The sequence below is a fragment of the Trachemys scripta genome, unplaced genomic scaffold (genome assembly GCF_013100865.1).
Source record: "Trachemys scripta elegans isolate TJP31775 unplaced genomic scaffold, CAS_Tse_1.0 scaffold_26, whole genome shotgun sequence".
NCBI classification, from domain to species: Eukaryota; Metazoa; Chordata; order Testudines; family Emydidae; genus Trachemys; species Trachemys scripta.
Window position 1 is genome coordinate 502,064 of NW_023260511.1, and position 20,654 is coordinate 522,717.

Below are 20,654 nucleotides of genomic sequence, written 5' to 3' on the forward strand. Positions count from 1 at the left end.
TCGAATACAAAGGGACTGAACTCTGACCAAGGAAAGTGAAAGCAAAAGGTGTATATTAAATTTTAACCCTTCTGTTGTTCCGGAGTCTATGTGACTTTTCCAGGAAAGGTCGCCCAGAACCCTAACACTATTTCAGTGCTTAGATGGGAAGGCATTTTATGTCTGTAACAAACACATTTAACAAACCATGTTAAAACAACCTCGATATTGGAGGTTATATATAGACATGGGAATGCCAGGCTGAGCAATATTGAAGGGAATTGAAATTCACCCCATCTCTATCAAAAACAGATTAATAAATTAGAGGGAGGTAATCCTTTCCTCTCCTCTCTAAATATCTCAACAGTGTTTGATGAGGTATGGACACTCTGGATAGTCAGCAAAGGAGGTCCATATGAGTTCAAAAAGGATAGTGGGGAAACATGGACTGGAATATGTAAAGCGATGGCAGAGGCTGAGATTTTAAAAAGTAATAATAAGGGTAGAATATTGAAATTAATGGATATGGCAGTGAGTTGGCTTAGACAATATGCCTTGAAATTGGCAGAGAAAATCATAGACTGAAAACAATTAGAAGAAATAACAGAGCACTGCAAAGCACAGGAACAGAATAGAAAATGAGGAACTGCTGTAGACAATCTGCATAAAAGAGAAGTGCCATCCCCCATTATAAATCTTGTTTGGCAACAGCAGACTTCGAGTAATTGTGCAGTGCCTGAAGAATGGGACCGAAATGGAAAAAAGGTGGCCTGAGCAAAGATGGAACATGAAATGATTGAAATGGTTGTTGGAATGGGGACATTGGGAATGACCCAGACCAAGAGCCACCAAGCAATCCATGGGCAGGGGGTGCCACACTGCAACCATCACTGTATGATGGGAACCAGGTTCTGGTAAAACCTAAACCGAGACCTAGGCTGGTGCCTGTCAGAATGGCAGAAGTAAGTGCACAGGAGTGAGAAATAGCAAACAATACTTTCACTAGATTGGTAAATCAGATGAAGGAGAAAATGGAGCAGTTAACAGAGCGTATTAGGAGACAAGAGCTGTGACTTGACTGCAGGGAGTGGATAAAAAAGAATTTCAATGTGAAAATCCATGAGTAAGCAGGTTAACACCCAGAATTGATGCATTAACTCATGGAGCTGCTCAGAAATGGTTAACTGCAGCAGGCAAGGGCACTCCCATAATCCATTTGCCATGGAGACAAAAGCAACACACACTGAGAGAACAAATCCAGGTTTTGTAAGAGCAGGTAACAACCCCCACTCTCCTCTCAGAGCCAGGATAAACACCAGGGGTGCAGGTTCCAAATCTACTGCTTTAACGCACCAATCCCCACTCCTCACTCAGAGCTAATAATATAACTTTTCCAAATATTTTTACATACTGCTTAAGTTTTCCTTTATATCCTCTCTCAGTATGCTAAACTGGCTGCTGCTGCCTATACCTGAAGATGACCTAACTGAATTAATTAATCTCTTGACTCAGGTTTACTTCCCTTTCTAAGTTGCTCTCCCTCAAACACACCTCTCTTCATTTCTGCCCTCACTTTGCTTTAAAAGTTAGAAGTTTATTTACACAAATCTTCATCACAGAAAAAGCCAAATCAATAATAAACAGAAAACAAGGTAAAAACTTTACTTTAAATAAGTCCAGTAAATTAATTATCTTAACCCTTCAGGAATGCAACAGCTAGAAATACTCCTAACTTTTTTGACCATATGGTTGCCCAGCAACACAGATGTTAACTCTTCTTCTAATCCTAGCCATTAATTAATATATGAAACACAGGTTTTCTTATTTCCATATAGTAGTATTTTTAAAATAAAAGTAATATAAAGTAATGGAAACTGCCTTAAGTTAAATACATTAATACAACAAAGTGGGCAGATAATATGATTTTTTTATTAAACGTTTTAAATAAAAAGGTAATAACTTGCTTATTTAAATGTTTAACTATTTTGTTTACCTGTCTGTTTTATAAAATTCATTACTTTAATAACTAAGTTCTTAATGCCTTATATTGTGTAGTTATAAACACAATTCTGGTTCAATTTGTGTTTAATTGTAAGTTTGTCCTGTATGTCATGTATGTTTTGTTGTGTGTGATGTGACTAGTATTTTGCTTTAATTTTGTGGCAACAAAAGTCAGTTTTATACTTTTTTAAAATATAAGTGGTACCACACTATTTTAACATTATGGTTGGTGTATAATATCATAATATTAATAACCAATGTATTTTGCAAAGCTCAGAAAGGCCTCAGTTATAAATATATGTACATATATTTTTGCCTCAACAAATAATGCAATTGAAAATAAAAAATAATTCTCTTTCATTAATCAGAAGTTTTTTATTCAAAGGAAAAACATAAGGGGATCCTACACATTAATGAAAAAGCAATATTAACAAAATGTCAATTTCTTGTTTGGGTTTTTATACACTTGTTTGAACCTTTATAAAATATTAAAATATAGTAATAAGTATGTTATAGCAAAAATGTCAAAAATATAAAAATACACACTTTTTCTGGATATATTGCAAAATATTAATGCTAATCAAACAATTTCAACAGGTTTCCACCTTTGTCTCCCAAACACAATCAAGTGTCATGAAATTTTAATGCCCTCAAAGTGTTTGCATAGACCTGTATTTAAAATTCATCATGGTTTAATTTTTGTACTATTTTCCATTATGTTAGGTTAAAGGGAAGTAGTATTGTTAAAGTTTGTCCTTCCAAACTGTTAACAAAAATGGAATTGCTATCACAAAATAATTAATGCTAAAACTGAGTGCTCAGCAAAGGAAAGCAATACACCTTGTCACAGAAGATTTTAGCATCAGAGGGGTAGCCGTGTTAGTCTGGATCTGTAAAAAGCAACAGAGAGTCCTGTGGCACCTTTAAGACTAATAGATGTATTGGAGTATAAGCTTTCGTGGGTGAATACCCACTTCGTCAGACACATGTAATGGAAATTTCCAGAGGCAGGTATAAATATGCAGGCAAGAATCAGTCTGGAGATAACGAATTTAGTTCAATCAAGGAGGGTGAGGTCCTCTGCTGGCAGTTGAGGTGTGAACACCAAGGGAGGATAGACTGCTTTTGTAGTTGGCTAGCCATTCACAGTCTTTGTTTAATCCTGATCGGATGGTATCAAATTTGCAAATGAACTGAAGCTCAGCAGTTTCTCTTTGGAGTCTGGTCCTGAAGTTTTTTTTTGCTGTAAGATGGCTACTTTTACATCTGCTGTTGTGTGGCCAGGGAGGTTGAAGTGTTCTCCTACAGATTTTTGTATATTGCCATTCCTGATATCTGACTTGTGTCCATTTATCCTTTTACATAGTGACTGTCTAGTTTGGCCAATGTACATAGCAGAAGGGCATTGCTGGCACATGATGGCATATATAACATTGGTGGACGTGCAGGTGAATGAACCAGTGATGTTGTAGCTGTTCTGGTTAGGTCCTGTGATGGTGTTGCTGGTTTAGATATGTGGGCAGAGTTGGCATTGAGGTTTGTTGCATGGATTGGTTCCTGAGATAGAGTTGTTATGGTGCGGTGTGTGGTTGCTGGTGAGAATATGCTTAAGGTTGGTGGGTTGTCTGTGGGTGAGGACTGGCCTGCCTCCCAAGGTCTGTGAAAGCGAGGGATCATTGTCCAGGATGGGTTGTAGATCATTGAGCATGCGTTGGAGAGGTTTAAGCTGAGGACTGTAGGTGATGGCCAGTGGAGTTCTGTTGGTTTCTTTCTTAGGCTTGTCTTGTAGCAGGAGGCTTCTGGGTACATGTCTGGCTCTGTTGATTTGTTTCCTTATTTCCTTGTGTGGATTTTAGCAGTTTAGCACTAAATTTAGTATAAAAAAACATAAGTAATGCACACATTAAGGGAGTAAAAATGAATGTCTATGCAGAAACTGCAAAAGCGTCTGAAGCAGGTCTATATGTACTAAAGGACTGGGAAAATCAGAACAAAAGCATAGTTTGTGTTATAGAAGATTTTAACCTGTGTTTTCAATTTAGGTTACTTGAAACCAAGAGAAACATAAAACAAACAAACCATTTTATTATATTAACCATCTTAAGCTGCATAAGGGGTGCATCCCACAGAACGAAGACACCAGACAATATCAATGTGCAATGAAGAAACCCCTGGAGGAATCAGGGGAAGAAATCTCTCTCTCTCTCTCTCTCTCTCTCTCTCAGTAAAAGCTATGTTATCTGGTACTTTAATAACCAGAAAACTCTGTTAACCAGCATCTGTGGCTAGAGCACCCTCGGGAAAAGCCGGGGGCCCCACACTCGTAACTCCTCACCCGCCCTCCCAGAGCTTCTGGAGTGCTGCAGATAACTCATTTGCTGCAGATAACTCAGTTCCTTGCTATTTATGGATGAACATATTTTAAGGCCCAAAGGCCATTATCATGTAATCTGAGCTCCTGCATTATACAAAGGCCCCTGGATTTCACCCACTGACCCTGCACTGAGCCCAGGAACCTGTAGATGAACTACAGAACTCCAATCCTGATTTAAAGACTCCAGATGATGGGGAATTTACCATATCCTCAGGGAAGTTGTTCCAATGGTTAATTACTCTCATTTTTTTTTAAATTAGGCACTTTATTTTCAGTTTGAGTTTTCTATCTTGAATTTCTAGCCACCGGATCTCATTCTGCCTTTATCTACTAGGTGAAAGGTCCCCCAATACAAATGTCTTCTCCATGTGTAGGTATTTACAGACAATGATTAAGATGAAACTATTTTTTTTCTGGTTTGCTTTGAGCAGCAGTGAAATATTTAACAATGCTGATATCTAAATGACTGTCACTACGTTTCAGAGATAACAAAACATTGAGGTGAATAGGGACAGTTTGCCCACATCAAATCTCATTTCAGGCTGTCCACATACATCACTAGCATTCCTGCATCTGTTACACTCAGTTAACAATTTGAATCATGTTGTCAGTTGGCATGTGTGTGTATTCTCTCCGTATGCTGTCCCATCCCTGTGCAGACCTTGACTGTTGGTTCAGCAAATCCAAAAAGACCGGCTCGGTTTGGTGGCAAAAAAGCTCGGCCAGCTTTATTATCTACAAAACACTTCATCAACATTTTATACACTGCACAGGCACAATGCATGTATGCTTAGGACTATGTACCAACACATTCAATGTAAAGATGAACTTAACTAAACTAGTACAAAGAATCCAGTGTTGGTACCTCAATATTTATGGGATGAAATAAACAACTTACATCTGTCTGCTACCTCCCCTTCTACCTTGTTCCAGATGCCTTGGACAAAACATCCCTATTCATTATTCTCTCAAGCCATCTTGTCTTGTGCTAGGTGGGGGTGTACCTGTGCTAGCCTCCTGAAATGTATTTAAGTCAATATCTACTGCCTAATACTTCTTAGGAAAGCCTGTGTTTTAGCAATGCTAGCAGTATCTTTTCCAAGTTCATATACTGGATTGTGAACTTGTAGGCCTGACCTTTGTTCCTAGCATGGCTTGGTGTTGCTGATTGTGGATCAGGCCTCAGTTCTTAGAATATCAGGATTAGAAGGGACCGCAGGAGGCCATCTAGTCCAACCTCCTGCTCAAAGCAGGACCAATCCCCAACTAAACCCCCAAATAGCCTCCTTAAAGATTGAACTCACAACCCTGGGTTTAGTCGGCCAATGCTCAAACCACTGAGCTATCCCTCCCCACCCTTGCAGCAGGCTCTCTCTCACTCTCATTCCCCTGCTCTTTGTCTTTTTATGGGGCGGATGCTTTACCCACCATCCCAGAGTGGAGTGAAAATGGTCCAATGGGCTAAAAATTGTTATATGGCCACCTTATGTTACCATCCACACATTTGTGGCCCATCACTCCTTTGGTCTGCACATTCCCACGTATGACCTGTGGACAATTTCCTTGTGTCAGTTGTTTTAGTCCCATATAGTGGACCTAGAAATGTTAGGTCTGGGACTTTAATTAAGAGGTGTAATCTTAGAGTTGTTCTGAAGTACTGGGATAGGCACTATTACATTGTATCCCATAGTGCTGTGTATATGAGGAGTAAAACAAGAAATTTAGTGTAGTGACATCACAAATGAGGCCTTCATATATACATTTCTTGTAATTAGGTACCACTAGATTACATAACTGCACTCAAAAACAAAACTATGTCAAATTTCAGAACCTACAAGTCTACTCAGTCCTACTTTCTGTTCAGCCAAACACTCAAACACGTTTGTGTACATTTACGGGAGATAATGCTGCCTGCTTTTTATTTACAATGCCAGCTGAAAGTGAGAACAGGTGTTCGCATGGCACTTTTGTAGGTGGTGTTGCAAGCTTTTTATGTGCCGGATATGCTAAATATTCGTATGCCCCCTCATGCTTCGGCCATCATACCAGAGGACATGGTTCCATGCAGATGATGCAAATTAAAAAAAAAATGTGTTAATTAATTAAATGTTAATTAAAAGTTAAAAGGAAGGCAGATTTTGGTAAGCTCAGAAAGCTGATAGATAAGGTCCCATGGGAATCAAGACTGAGGGGAAAAACAACTGAGGAGAGTTGGCAGTTTTTCAAAGGGACACTATTAAGGGCCCAAAAGCAAGCTATTCCGCTGGTTAGGAAAGATAGAAAATGTGGCAAAAGACCACCTTGGCTTAACCACGAGATCTTGCATGATCTAAAAAATAAAAAGGAGTCATATAAAAAATGGAAACTAGGACAGATTACAAAGGATGAATATAGGCAAACAACACAGGAATGCAGGGGCAAGATTAGAAAGGCAAAGGCACAAAATGAGCTCAAACTAGCTACGGGAATAAAGGGAAACTAGAAGACTTTTTATCAATACATTAGAAGCAAGAGGAAAACCAAAGACAGGGTAGGCCCACTGTTTAGTGAAGAGGGAGAAACAGTAACAGGAAACTTGGAAATGGCAGAGATGCTTAATGACTTCTTTGTTTCGGTCTTCACCAAGAAGTCTGAAGGAATGTCTAACATAGTGAATGCTAATGGGAAGGGGGTAGGTTTAGCAGATAAAATAAAAAAAAGAACAAGTTAAAAATCACTTAGAAAAGTTAGATGCCTGCAGGTCACCAGGCCTGATGAAATGCATCTTAGAATACTCAAGGAGCTAATAGAGGAGGTATCTGAGCCTCTAGCTATTATCTTTGGAAAATCATGGGAGATGGGAGAGATTCCAGAAGACTGGAAAGGGGCAAATCATAGAATCATAGAATATCAGAGTTGGAAGGGACCTCAAGATGTCATCTAGTCCAACACCCTGCTCAAAGCAGGACCAATTCCCAGCTAAATCATCCCAGCCAGGGCTTTGTCAAGCCGGGCCTTAAAAACCTCCAAGGAAGGAGACTCCACCATCTCCCCAGGTAACACATTCCAGTGTTTCACCACCCTGCTAGTGAAATAGTTTTTCCTGATATCCAACCTAGACTTCTCCCACTGCAACTTGAGACCATTGCTCCTTGTTCTGTCATCTGCCACCACTGAGAACAGCTGAGCTCCATCCTCTTTGGAACCCCCCTTCAGGTAGTTGAAGGCTGCTATCAAATCCCCCCTCATTCTTCTCTTCTGGAGACTAGACAATCCCAGTTCCCTCAGCCTCTCCTCATAAGTCATGTGCTCCAGCCCCCTAATCATTTTTGTTGCCCTCCGCTGGACTCTTTCCAATTTTTCCACATCCTTCTTGTAGTGTGGGGACCAAACCTGGACACAGTATTCCAGATGAGGCCTCACTATTGTCGAATAAAGGGGAACGATCACGTTCCTCGATCTGCTGACAATGCCCCTACTTATACAGCCCAAAATGCCGTTAGCCTTCTTGGCAACAAGAGCACACTGGTGACTCATAATCAGCTTCTCGTCCACTGTGACCCCTAGGTCCTTTTCTGCAGAACTGCTACCTAGCCATTCGGTCCCTAGTCTGTAGCAGTGCATGGGATTCTTCTGTCCTAAGTTCAGGACTCTGCACTTGTCCTTGTTGAACATCATCAGGTTTTTTTCGGCCCAATCCTCTAATTTGTCTAGGTCCCTCTGTATCCGATCCCTACCCTCTAGTGTATCTACCACGCCTCCTAGTTTAGTGTCATCTTGCTGAGAGTGCAGTCCACACCATCCTCCAGATCATTAATAAAGATATTAAACAAAACCGGCCCCAGGACCGACCCTTGGGGCACTCCGCTTGAAACCGGCTGCCAACTAGACATGGAGCCATTGATCACTACCTGTTGAGCCCGACGATCTAGCCAGCTTTCTATACACCTTACAGTCCATTCATCCAGCCCATACTTCTTTAACTTGGCGGCAAGAATACTGTGGGAGACCGTATCAAAAGCTTTGCTAAAGTCAAGGAATAACACATCCACTGCTTTCCCCTCATCCACAGAGCCAGTTATCTCATCATAGAAGGCAATTAGGTTAGTCAGGCACGACTTCCCCTTGGTGAATCCATGCTGACTGTTCCTGATCACTTTCCTCTCCTCTAAATGTTTCATAATTGATTCCTTGAGGACCTGCTCCATGATTTTTCCAGGGACTGAGGTGAGGCTGACTGGCCTGTAGTTCCCCGGATCCTCCTTCTTCCCTTTTTTAAAGATGGACACTACATTAGCCTTTTTCCAGTCATCCGGGACCTCCCCCGATCGCCATGAGTTTTCAAAAATAATGGCTAATGGCTCTGCAATCTCACCCGCCAACTCCTTTAGCACCCTCAGATGCAGCGCATCCGGCCCCATGGACTTGTGCACATCCAGTTTTTCTAAATAGTCCCGAACCACTTCTTTCTCCACAGAGGGCTGGTCACCTTCTCCCCATGCTGTACTGCCCAGTGCAGCAATCTGGGAGCTGACCTTGTGCGTGAAGACAGAGGCAAAAAAATCATTGAGTACATTAGCTTTTTCCACATCCTCGGTCACTAGGTTGCCTCCCTCATTCAGTAAGGGGCCCACACTTTCCTTGATTTTCTTCTTCTTGTTGCTAACATACCTGAAGAAACCCTGCTTGTTACTCTTAACATCTCTTGCTAACTGCAACTCCAAGTGTGATTTGGCCTTCCTGATTTCACTCCTGCATGCCTGAGCAATATTTTTATACTCCTCCCTGGTCATTTGTCCAATCTTCCACTTCTTGTAAGCTTCTTTTTTGCGTTTAAGATCAGCAAGGATTTCACTGTTTAGCCAAGCTGGTCGCCTGCCATATTTACTATTCTTTCTATACGTTGGGATAGTTTGTTCCTGCAACCTCAATAAGGATTCTTTAAAATACAGCCAGCTCTCCTGGACCCCTTTTCCCTTCATGTTATTCTCCCAGGGGATCCTGCCCATCTGTTCCCTGAGGGAGTCAAAGTCTGCTTTTCTGAAGTCCAAGGTCCGTATTCTGCTGCTCTCCTTTCTTCCTTGTGTCAGGATCCTGAACTCGACCATCTCATGGTCACTGCGTCCCAGGTTCCCATCCACTTTTGCTTCCCCTACTAGTTCTTCCCTGTTTGTGAGTAGCAGGTCAAGAAAAGCTCTGCCCCTAGTTGGTTCCTCCAGCACTTGCACCAGGAAATTGTCCCCTACACTTTCCAAAAATGTCCTGGATTGTCTGTGCACCTTTGTATTGCTCTCCCAGCAGATATAAGGGTGATTGAAGTCTCCCATGAGAACCAGGGCCTGCGATCTAGCAACTTCTGCCAGTTGCCAGAAGAAAGCCTCGTTCACCTCATCCCCTTGGTCTGGTGGTCTATAGCAGACTCCAACCATGACATCACTCTTGTTGCTCACACTTCTCAACTTTATCCAGAGACTCTCAGGTTATTCTGCAGTTTCATATCGGAGCTCTGAACAGTCATACTCCTCTCTTACATACAACGCAACTCCCCCACCTTTTCTGCCCTGCCTGTCCTTCCTGAACAGTTTATATCCATCCATGACAGTACTCCAGTCATGTGAGTTATCCCACCAAGTCTCTGTTATTCCAATCACATCATAGTTCCCTGACTGTGCCAGGACTTCTAGTTCTCCCTGCTTGTTTCCCAGGCTTCTTGCATTTGTGTATAGGCACTTAAGATAACTCATCGATCGTCCCTCTTTCTCAGCATGAGACAGGAGTCCTCCCCTCTTGCGCTCTCCTGCTTGTGCTTCCTCCCAGGATCCCATTTCCCCACTTACCTCAGGGCTTTGGTCTCCTTCCCCCGGTGAACCTAGTTTAAAGCCCTCCTCACTAGGTTAGCCAGCCTGCTGGCGAAGATGCTCTTCCCTCTCTTCGTTAGGTGGAGCCCGTCTCTGCCTATCACTCCTTCTTCTTGGAACACCATCCCATGGTCGAAGAATCCAAAGCCTTCTCTCCGACACCACCTGCGTAGCCATTCATTGACTTCCACGATTCGACGGTCTCTACCCCGGCCTTTTCCTTGCACAGGGAGGATGGATGAGAACACCACTTGCGCCTCAAACTCCTTTATCCTTCTTCCCAGAGCCACGTAGTCTGCAGTGATCCGCTCAAGGTCATTCTTGGCAGTATCATTGGTGCCCACGTGGAGAAGCAGGAAGGGGTAGCAATCCGAGGGCTTGATGAGTCTCGGCAGTCTCTCCGTCACATCGTGTATCCTAGCTCCTGGCAAGGAGCAGACCTCTCGGTTTTCCCGGTCGGGGCGGCAGATAGATGACTCAGTCCCCCTGAGGAGGGAGTCCCCAACCACCACCACCCTCCTCCTCCTCTTGGGAGTGGTGGTTGTGGAACCCCCATCCCTAGGACAGTGCATCTTTTGCCTTCCAATCGGTGGAGTCTCCTTCTGCTCCCTTCCCTCAGATGGGTCATCTAGTCCACTCTCCGCATTAGTACCTGTAGAGAGAACATGGAAACGATTGCTCACCTGTATCTCCATTGCTGGTGCATGGACGCTCCTCTTTATCCTTCTGGAGGTCACATGCTGCCAAACCTCCTCACAATCCTTCTGTCCCTGCTGTGCCTGCTCTGAATCTTCAGAACATTGTGGCCGTAGAAGCATCTCCTGACGTCTGTCCAGGAAATCTTCATTTTCCCTTATGCAACACAGAGTCGATACTCGTTTCTCCAGGCCTCGAACCTTCTTTCCAATATGGAGACCAGCTTGCACTTTGTACATACAAAGTCGCTTCTGTCCTGTGGAAGAAAGACAAACATGGCACAACCTGTGCAGGTTACAACAGCTGATCGCTCACCTTCCATATCACCGTCCTCTTAAGAACTTCCTCAACTGTTGCAGGAACTACTCAGAGAAACCTGCAGATGAAAGCCTCAGTGCGCTCTCTCAGGCAAACTCCCGCTGTTATCCTCTGCTGTTCGCCGCTCAGCTGGTTCGCTGCTGACTGCCCTTATATACCAGTCAGGTCCACTCAAGGCCCACCTGGGACAAAGCACTCCCAATTCACACTTTTCAAACAAACAAGCAAGCAATCAAGCACACGGTCAAACTGACCAACTGTCCCAGCAGCAGACACTCAGATACTCACCCACACAGCCCCCCTAATGCAGCACTTAGCGTACCTCCTCTCGGACAGCTCCCAGGCAAACTCCCGCTGTTAGCCTCTGCTGTTCGCCGCGCAATATAGTGCCCATCTATAAAAAGGGAAATAAAAACAACCCAGGAAACTACAGACCAGTTAGTTTAACTTCTGTGCCAGGGAAGATAATGGAGCAAGTAATTAAGGAAATCATCTGCAAACACTTGGAAGGTGGTAAGGTGATAGGGAACAGCCAGCATGGATTTGTGAAGAACAAATCATTTCAAACCAATCTGATAGCTTTCTTTGATAGGATAACGAGCCTTGTGGATAAGGGTGAAGCTGTGGATGTGGTATACCTAGACTTTAGTAAGGCATTTGATACAGTCTCGCATGATATTCTTATCGATAAACTAGGCAAATACAATTTAGATGGGGCTACTATAAGGTGGGTGCATAACTGGCTGGATAACCATACTCAGAAAGTTGTTATTAATGGTTCCCAATCCTGCTGGAAAGGCATAATGAGTGGGGTACTGCAGGGGTCTGTTTTGGGACCGGCTCTGTTCAATATCTTCATCAACGACTTAGATATTGGCATAGAAAGTACGCTTATTAAGTTTGCGGATGATACCAAACTGGGAGGGATTGCAACTGCTTTGGAGGATAGGGTCATAATTCAAAATGATCTGGACAAATTGGAGAAATGGTCTGAGTTAAACAGGATGAAGTTTAACAAAGACAAATGCAAAGTGCTCCATTTAGGAAGGAAAAATCAGTTTCACACATACAGAATGGGAAGAGACTGTCTAGGAAGGAGTACGGCAGAAAGGGATCTAGGGGTTATAGTGGACCACAAGCTAAATATAAGTCAACAGTGTGATGCTGTTGCAAAAAAAGCAAACATGATTCTGGGATGTATTAACACGTGTGTTGTGAGCAAGACACGAGAAGTCATTCTTTCGCTCCACTCTGCTCTGGTTAGGCCTCAGCTGGAGTATTGTGTCCAGTTCTGGGCACCGCAATTTAAAAAAGATGTGGAGAAATTGGAAAGGGTCCAGAGAAGAGCAACAAGAATGATTAAAGGTCTTGAGAACATGACCTATGAAGGAAGGCTGAAAGAATTGGGTTTGTTTAGTTTGGAAAAGAGAAGACTGAGAGGGGAAATGATAGCAGTTTTCAGGTATTTAAAAGGGTGTCATAAGGAGGAGGGAGAAAACTTGTTCACCTTAGCCTCTAAGGATAGAACAAGAAGCAATGGGTTTAAACTGCAGCAAGGGAGGTCTAGGTTGGACATTAGGAAAAAGTTCCTAACTGTCAGGGTGGTTAAACACTGGAATAAATTGCCTAGGGAGGTTGTGGAATCTCCATCTCTGGAGATATTTAAGAGTAGGTTAGATAAATGTCTATCAGGGATGGTCTAGACAGTATTTGGTCCTGCCGTGCAGGCAGGGGACAGGACTCGATGACCTCTCGAGGTCCCTTCCAGTCCTAGAATCTATGAATCTATGAATCATGACCTGGCACATGAGTGGGACACCCAGGTACTACCATAATACACCTAGAAAATAATATACAGGATCACAACCTGAATACTTGCTGTCTGCCAAGGTGCTGAGAGAAACTACACACCACACAGGGGCCAGCACTGCTGGATTAATTGTGAGTGCAGTTATTGGCTTGACCTTGCAGTGAATCAAAGAAGTGGGGGAGACCAGATCCCATGGCAGACATGGTTGCTGAGGCAGACTCTGGGAACGGTGAGAGCTGAATGCCCAGCACCACGTTGGTTTGAGAGGATCCTCCAGGCCCATCAACCGGGCAGGGGGCTTACAACAGTGGAGGGACCAATATCCAAATGTCTCCAGAAGCTCCATGGAAACCAGATGAGGGGGACAGATTTGGGAGATCTCACAAACAAACATAAAAAGCAGTTAAAGCCACTGGAAAAGTCAAAGACTGAAAACCAGCTCACTCATTTCACTGCGTCCAGACATGACCAGATGTCATTGCCCAGCCTGGAGCTCAAGGAGCTGGAGACAGATGCATTTCGCTGTTGTCCGTCTCCCAGGTGCTCAGATCAGGGGACCGAGTGCAAGGCAGCCTGCATGGCCAGGCAGGCAAATGAGCCGCAGGGCGTCCTACCTGCTCGGCTACCCTGGAGGGATGCAGCTGGTGTGGGGAGAGGGCTTGGCCAGATTCCCCCCCATTCCCCACTGATTGCAGGATTCCACTCATCATTGTTTTTTGTAAGATATCACCTGTTGAGTATATTTATATTTCAGCATTTCCCCAGATGTGGGGGGAACCCCTCCTTTTTCGCTGTGGGGACAATGGACAGTCCTTCCCATTGTTCTCCGAATCTCAGCTTCCTCCGCCTCTAAGTGCTGTGCTTGCAAAGAAAACACTCACAGTGAGACCTGAGTCTTACCGATGCACTGAGGTACTGTGTCATGCTGGGGAATCAGGCCCAGCACTATTTCTCATATGCTCCTGTAAGGCCTGGTCTACACCAAAAACGTAGGTCGACCTAACTTTGTTGCTCAGGTGTGTGAAAAATTCACACTCCTGTGCAATGCAGTTAAACAACCCTAAGCCCCAGAGTAGGCACTGCTAGGTCGAGGGCAGAACTCTTCAGTGGACCCTTGCTGTCACCTCTCAGAGAGGCAGATTTGCTGCAGCAATGGAAGAATCCCTCCATCATTATAGCAAGTGTCTACACTACAGCTTTGCCGCTGTAGCTCTTGTAGTATAGAGACAATGTAAGTGATGAACCAGAGCTACTCATGACCCCAGGCATGGGCAGCGCATGAGTCCCCCTTCGAGAAGACTAGTCATGTGTTTTCTCCTCTTGCGCCCATGTCTCCACCCCCACCTACAACAGCCCCAAGTGCCCAATCCCCCACCCCCAGCCAGAGGATCTCTGACCGAACCACCATGGGCCCCGGTTGGCACCAGCATTGGGTCACCAGCCAGACTTAGCATTGTCCCCAGCCCCAGCAATTTCGGCCCACTTGCCTCTGGCCAGTGGCAGAGCTGGACACCAACATAGGGGAGAGAGAGAGCATAGCATGGGCAGGGCCAGGGCTTGGCTTAGGTGAGTCTTAGCCTCTCTTGGCCTATTATACCCATTGCCCATGGCTCCTGGTTCAGCCCAATATTTCCTCCCTTCCACTGCACATCTGTGTAATTGCTGGGCAGAATCTGGCTCTAGGCAATGAAATCACTGTGACACTAACAGCATGTCAATGCCAGACAGCAAGGGGATCCCCGGTATCTAAAAGGGTATCTCAGCTGGCCTGACCAACTCAGTGCACCCCAACTCACTGTTGTCATAATCTGTGTCTAAAAGGTGTCAGTGATGGTGTCATAAATCAACTGGCAAAACACTGGTCCCAAGAATCAGTGCATGGTGTGTGTACAGGGTATGTACAAAGCATTATGCATATGGGCTGGAATTGCATTCTTGAAATGTGTTTGGCAAGCAATGCATAAATCCAATCTGCCCTAGACAAATGAGTGGGTATTTGTGCTTCTGACCAGCTTGGTTACCTGGCAGAGACAATCAAGGTATACATATATAACATGAACAAAGTTCTCAAATTATCAAGTGGGGGAGTAGCCAGAATAGCATTTACACCCCAGCAGGTGAGAGAAACTTGTAGGGTCCCAGAGCCCAGGCTCCAGCCCAAGTCCGGAAGTCTACACTTCAATTGAACAGCCCTGCTGCTCAAGCCCCACAAGCCCAAATCAGCTGGCAGGGGCCAAGTGGGGTTTTCTAATTCCAGTGTAGACATATCCTATGACTCCGTGAGTCTATAATTGCCTCATCCCAATGAACTCTGTGCTTTGTAATTACAAATCACTGAAATAAACAAAGACAAATTCATTAATATGAATAAAAGAACAGGAGTACTTGTGGCACCTTAGAGACTAACAAATTTATTGGAGCATAAGCTTTCGTGAACTGCAGCCCACTTCTTCGGATGCATATATACCTGTCATTAATATGAATGTTATTGATTTCACTATTAATTCTTGCAAGAAAAAGCAGGCACAACTTATTCTTTGCCAGCTGATTACAGTTTCAGAATAATAGTGTGGAGTTACAATACATGACAGAGAGACAGATAATATCAGATGGTAATTCATATATGACATTTCTTGTACAATTAACTGTTAATTAATTATTATCATTATCATTAAAGTACTTAATAACCCCAAGCAGGACAGCACCCCATTGTGCTGGGCAATGTGCAAACACACAATAAGAGACCCCAAACATCTTACAGTCTATACCAGGGGTCGGCAGGTGGTGTGCCGAGTCTTCACTTATTCACTTTAACTTAAGGTTTTGTGTGCCGGTAATACATTTTAACATTTTTTAGAAGGTCTCTCTCTATAAGTCTATATTATATAACTAAACTATTGTTGTATGTAAAGTAAACAAGGTTTTCAAAATGTTTAAGAAGCTGAGCAGGACCTGTGAGACTCCGGCTGGCAAGGGGCCGGCGGCCAGGACACCAGACCTGGGGTGTGGGTGGGAATGTGGGTGTGTGTGTGTGCAGGAGCTCCCGTTTGGTGCTCAGGGTGGGGGTGGGGATGTGTGGGGGTGCAAGAGTCAGTGCATGGGGTGAGGGGGACTGGGTATGTGTTGGGGTGCAGGAGTCAGAACAGGGGCTGGAGGTCTGTGAGGGGGTGCAGGAGTCAGGGTGTGGGATGGCTGGATATGTGTGTGGTGTGCAGAAGTCAGGGCTGGGGTTGTGGGGGGTGCAGGGGTCAGGGCAGAGGGCTGCGTGTGGGGGGGATGCAGGGGCCAGGGCAGAGGGCTGGGTGTGTCGGGAGGTTCAGGGGTCAGGGCAGAGGGCTGGGTGTGTGGGGGTGCAAGGGTTAGGGCAGAGGGCTGTGTGTGGGGGGGTGCAGGGGTCAGGGCAGAGTGCTGGGTGTGTGTTTGTGGGGGTCTAGGGGTCAGGGCAGAGGGCTGGGTGTGTGGGGGGGATGCAGGGGCAGGGCAGAGGGCTGGGTGTGTGGGTGGGGGGAGGGGCAGGGGGCTGGGTGTGTGTGTGGGGGTTCAGGGGTCAGGGCAGAGGGCTGGGTGTGTGGGAGGGTTCAGGGGTCAGGGCAGAGGGCTGGGGTGCTCGGCTCATGGGGGTGCTCCCAGCCCCCTGCCATGAGCGGCTCACGGCAGGGGCCTGGAGGGGATATGCCCCAATTCTCCACCTTTCCCCAGCGCCCCATCCATCCCCACCTCTTCTCTGCCTCCTCCCCAGAGCAGCGAGCACGCTGTGGCTCCGCTTCCCCTCCCCCTCGCAAGGGCTATCAGCTGATTGGTGCAGGGAAGGAGAAGAGGAGGGGCAGGAAGGCACCAAGCTGGAGGAAGAGCGGGGGAGGGGAGCTTGGCTGCTGGCAGGGAGGACCAAGCTTCTGCCTCCTGCCCCACAGGAGAGAGCGGGGCCGGGACCCCGGCAGGCAGCAGGCGGCAGCATGCCATTAAAAATCAGCTTGCGTGCCGACCCCTGGTCTATACAATTTAGTGTTCAGTTTAATTTCTTATAGCTCAGACTTTGATTTTGTTTGTGTCATCAAAATTTCCAGTAGACAGTTCCCCTGTGTAACTAAATACTCACTGATTTATGCAGTGGACAACAGCCTATTGCCCACACTCTCAGCATGGCTGCTATCCTCTCTCTTACAAGCACAGGCCGTCCTGGGAAGGAGATGTGGAGACACCCCAGTTTGGCAGCTGTCTTCAGCCAGTCTCGAGGTGTGCACCCCAGAATAGAAGGTGTGACACCCGTTGCAGTGGCTCTCTCATCCATCTCCAGTGCTGACGGCTCTCCCAGAACTAGCCCTGCTCTGCTGGTTGGAGTGGATGTGTCCAATAACAAATGTAGTGAGCGTGGGTGGAATACTTAAACATTACCTATGTAAATTCTTACTAAAAAGATTACAATTTTTGTAAACCCAGTTTTCGAAATGTAACATTATGCTAACCTCTTTGACTAAAATTTTGAAAAATCAGTGATAATGTCCACATTTTTTGTGAAAAATTTTGCTTTTGTAAAAAGGCCATTTTTTCTCCCATGCATGCAAACATTGTTTGAAATATTTCAATCAGCTCTAATTAAGAACAACTTCAGAAGCCAAAAGCTGTAGAATTTCTCAGTACCAAACCAAGAGAAAAACTCATGCTCCAGAAGAAGTTATCTGGCATAGAAAAAATGCTGCTTCTGATCTCTCTCAAAGTGTTTGACTCTGATGATGGTGTTTTCAGACCTTTTATTTCTCCTAAAAGTTTTTTTTCAACTTCCATAAAGGTGTCACCTTACAAATGTGGTGTATTTATAGGCTTGGAAAGATCAGATTTTTATCAGTAACAGTAAATATCAATTTCACCCTATGCAGGCAAATGAGAACAGAAATTTCATTGATCATAATCAAAACTAACAGATAGGCAAAGTAAAAAAAATGCTGCTTAAAAACTTCTTAGAGTTTGATTTAAGGATATTTTGACAAATCATGTTAACAATTTGTGTTTAGAAAACTTTACCTTTTTCAATCTCACCATATACTATCATTAAATGCATTATTTTCCTGCAACTGTGAAAAAGTAAAGCGATTTTAAGACAATGCTTAAAAAAGAAATATCAATATTATCTGTCAAAACTATAAAAAATAAAATTTTAATTCCAACAAGTGTCATTCTGGGAAAATCTAGAGCTAGGTGGGGTGAGTTGGGTCTCTACCTTAGGGAGCAGTCTGCTTTATCTGTGTGTTTGGTTACTGCACTTTAAGATTCTGAATTTTAAGAAATAAAGTTGTGTTATGTTGCAACCTTCCAGCAACACTTTGTATGTTTCTTATCTAACTTTCCTGTTTGTATTTAGTGAAACGTAATGACAAAATCCTACAAATCCAAATACCAGCACAGCCTCTTGACCCCAACCCTTGGCAGGGCCAGGACAAAACCAAGCAAGCATTGGACTCTGCATCCCTGCAGCTGCTTGTTGTGTGACAGCCTGCAGATCCACACATGTCTCTGGCTACCTGGACTTCCTTATGTGTGACACTGCCAGGACACTGCCCCTGCTTCCCTGTTCCCTCAGTTACTAATAGCTTTATCGCCCTCTTTCTTCTCCTCCTGATCAGTTGGCAAGAGCAAACAGGACAAATGCCCAGTTTACCAAAAACGTTGGGACAGCTGGGACAGAGTGTAAAAAGGGGACTGTCCCAGCCAAAATGGGACCTATGGTCACCCTATCAAACCATCCCATTAAGGTGACCTCAGAGCCTTTTAACAGCAGCGGGTGAAGATCTAGCCAACTCCAAGTGGTGCAGGCACTGACAACACCGGTTCACTGAAGGAGGTTACACTGGGGCACATGTGGGCCAAATATCAGGCCAATAAAAAGACTTTGATAAGGTATTTGTAGAGGTATTTTTTAAAAAAGAAACAGGCAGAAGCATCCTGGTAATGTATGTGTTATTTAGGTGAACATCTCAGGGGAGGAGTTTTCAGAAGCAAGAGTCACTGGGGAAATAGATGTGCATAAACAGAAATATCCACAAACAGCCAGCAAGCAGTGTCTAAGGCCATGTTTATAATTAAAATGCTACAGTGGCACAACTGCTGAAGTACTCCTGGCACTGTGGTTAATCCACCTCCTTGAGAAATGGTAGCTAGGCCAACAGAAGAATTCTTCCATTGACCAATGCTGTCTACACGAGGGGTTAGCTCGACTTACCTACATCACTCAGGGGTGTGGATTTTTCACACCCCTGAGAGATATAGCAATCCAAACATAACTTTTCAGTCTAGACCACCCCTAAGAAATTTGATCATGTCAGAAATCTCATCTGAGATGAGGGCCTTTGCCTTGGCAAACAGAAAAACTGGAAACAACATGAATCAATAAGCTAAGGACATTGTAATCTCCATATCCCCTCCATGCCATACTCAGGTATGAGAGTGTTTCTATGAGGAAGAAAACAGGAAGTGTGTTATAAATTATCCTCTCTTTCAGTCTTTTTGTTTCCTGAGACACTTCCAGAGTCAGATGAGCAGCGGAGTGCATTACCTGCAGAGAAAGAAAAAAGAAGAGTCTCTTTATTGGAAATCCAAATGAGTCATTCATTAGTATGAGTCCAGCTAGCATAGGTTACAAAGAGCAGGGATACATTTGCCGCTCTTCCTTTTGAATGAATCTTAGGGAAGTAATTGCTAATATATAATTACTGTAGGTCTTATCCTTCCATACTGAAGTTCTTCTTTGAAAAATGTTTGGGGCTGGGGCTCAGGTGGGAGACAAGCATCTGAACACCTAGAAAGAGGCAGTTATGCACATGCTAATTGGCAGAAACGTCAGTGCTGAGAGAATTGTTGGAAATGTAGGAGCTGCGTGAGTTTAGGTGTCTACAGGACTAGGGGGCAGCCAAGTGGGGGTTCTGTGGATTGAAGTGGAGTCTAACACTAGGGAGATGAGCCTAAATTTGGGAGAAAATGACATTTTTATCACAAAATCATTGTGATGAAAAATTCTGACTATCTCTAGTCAGAGGATGATCAGTGGAGGGCCTTCAGCTCCATGGGTCTGCCAGATTCTATGCTTGGTGCCATGGAAGAAGAATCCATTTAGTTTTCAAAATTCTTGTTGACTGAGTTTTTCAGTTGCATGAATTCTGTCTTCCAGTTCTTGGGGATAGCTGGAGGCAGAATTAAGTTTTGCTGATTGTGGATAATGCTGGCACTTACATCGCAAGATGTTGGGCACTGAATTCAATTTAAAAACCGTGTAAGAAGTTTAATTCCTAAAATCAATCAATTTTTGAGTTTAAAAAGCACCAAATCAAAAAAAGTCAGTGATATATTAAATATTTGCTACATTATAGAAAAAAATCAATATTCTGATACTTATAGAAAAAAATCTGCCTTGAGATCAGAATAGATGGCAGTAGAAATTAAATGAAGAATGGAATCACGGAATCACACAGTGGGTCCCCCACACCACTAAAAAACTAAACAAAAAAAAATCCAACCCTCTCCGCCAAAAGAACATCCAAAATAAAAATAAAGAACATTAAGAACAGCTAAAAACATAATACTTTCCCAAGACTACTCTTCCATGTAAGCAGCTGAGTGGCTGCCCCAGGGCTGTTATGCAGTTGTTTAT

At 44.1% G+C, this 20,654-nt stretch overlaps 1 protein-coding gene across 1 annotated transcript in view; it reads right to left on the reverse strand.

The window, feature by feature from the left end:
• LOC117870307 (butyrophilin subfamily 1 member A1-like) overlaps window positions 1-20,654 on the reverse strand; it is a 101,646-nt gene that overhangs the window by 37,870 nt on the left and 43,122 nt on the right. The gene's annotated exons all lie outside the window — the stretch shown is intronic.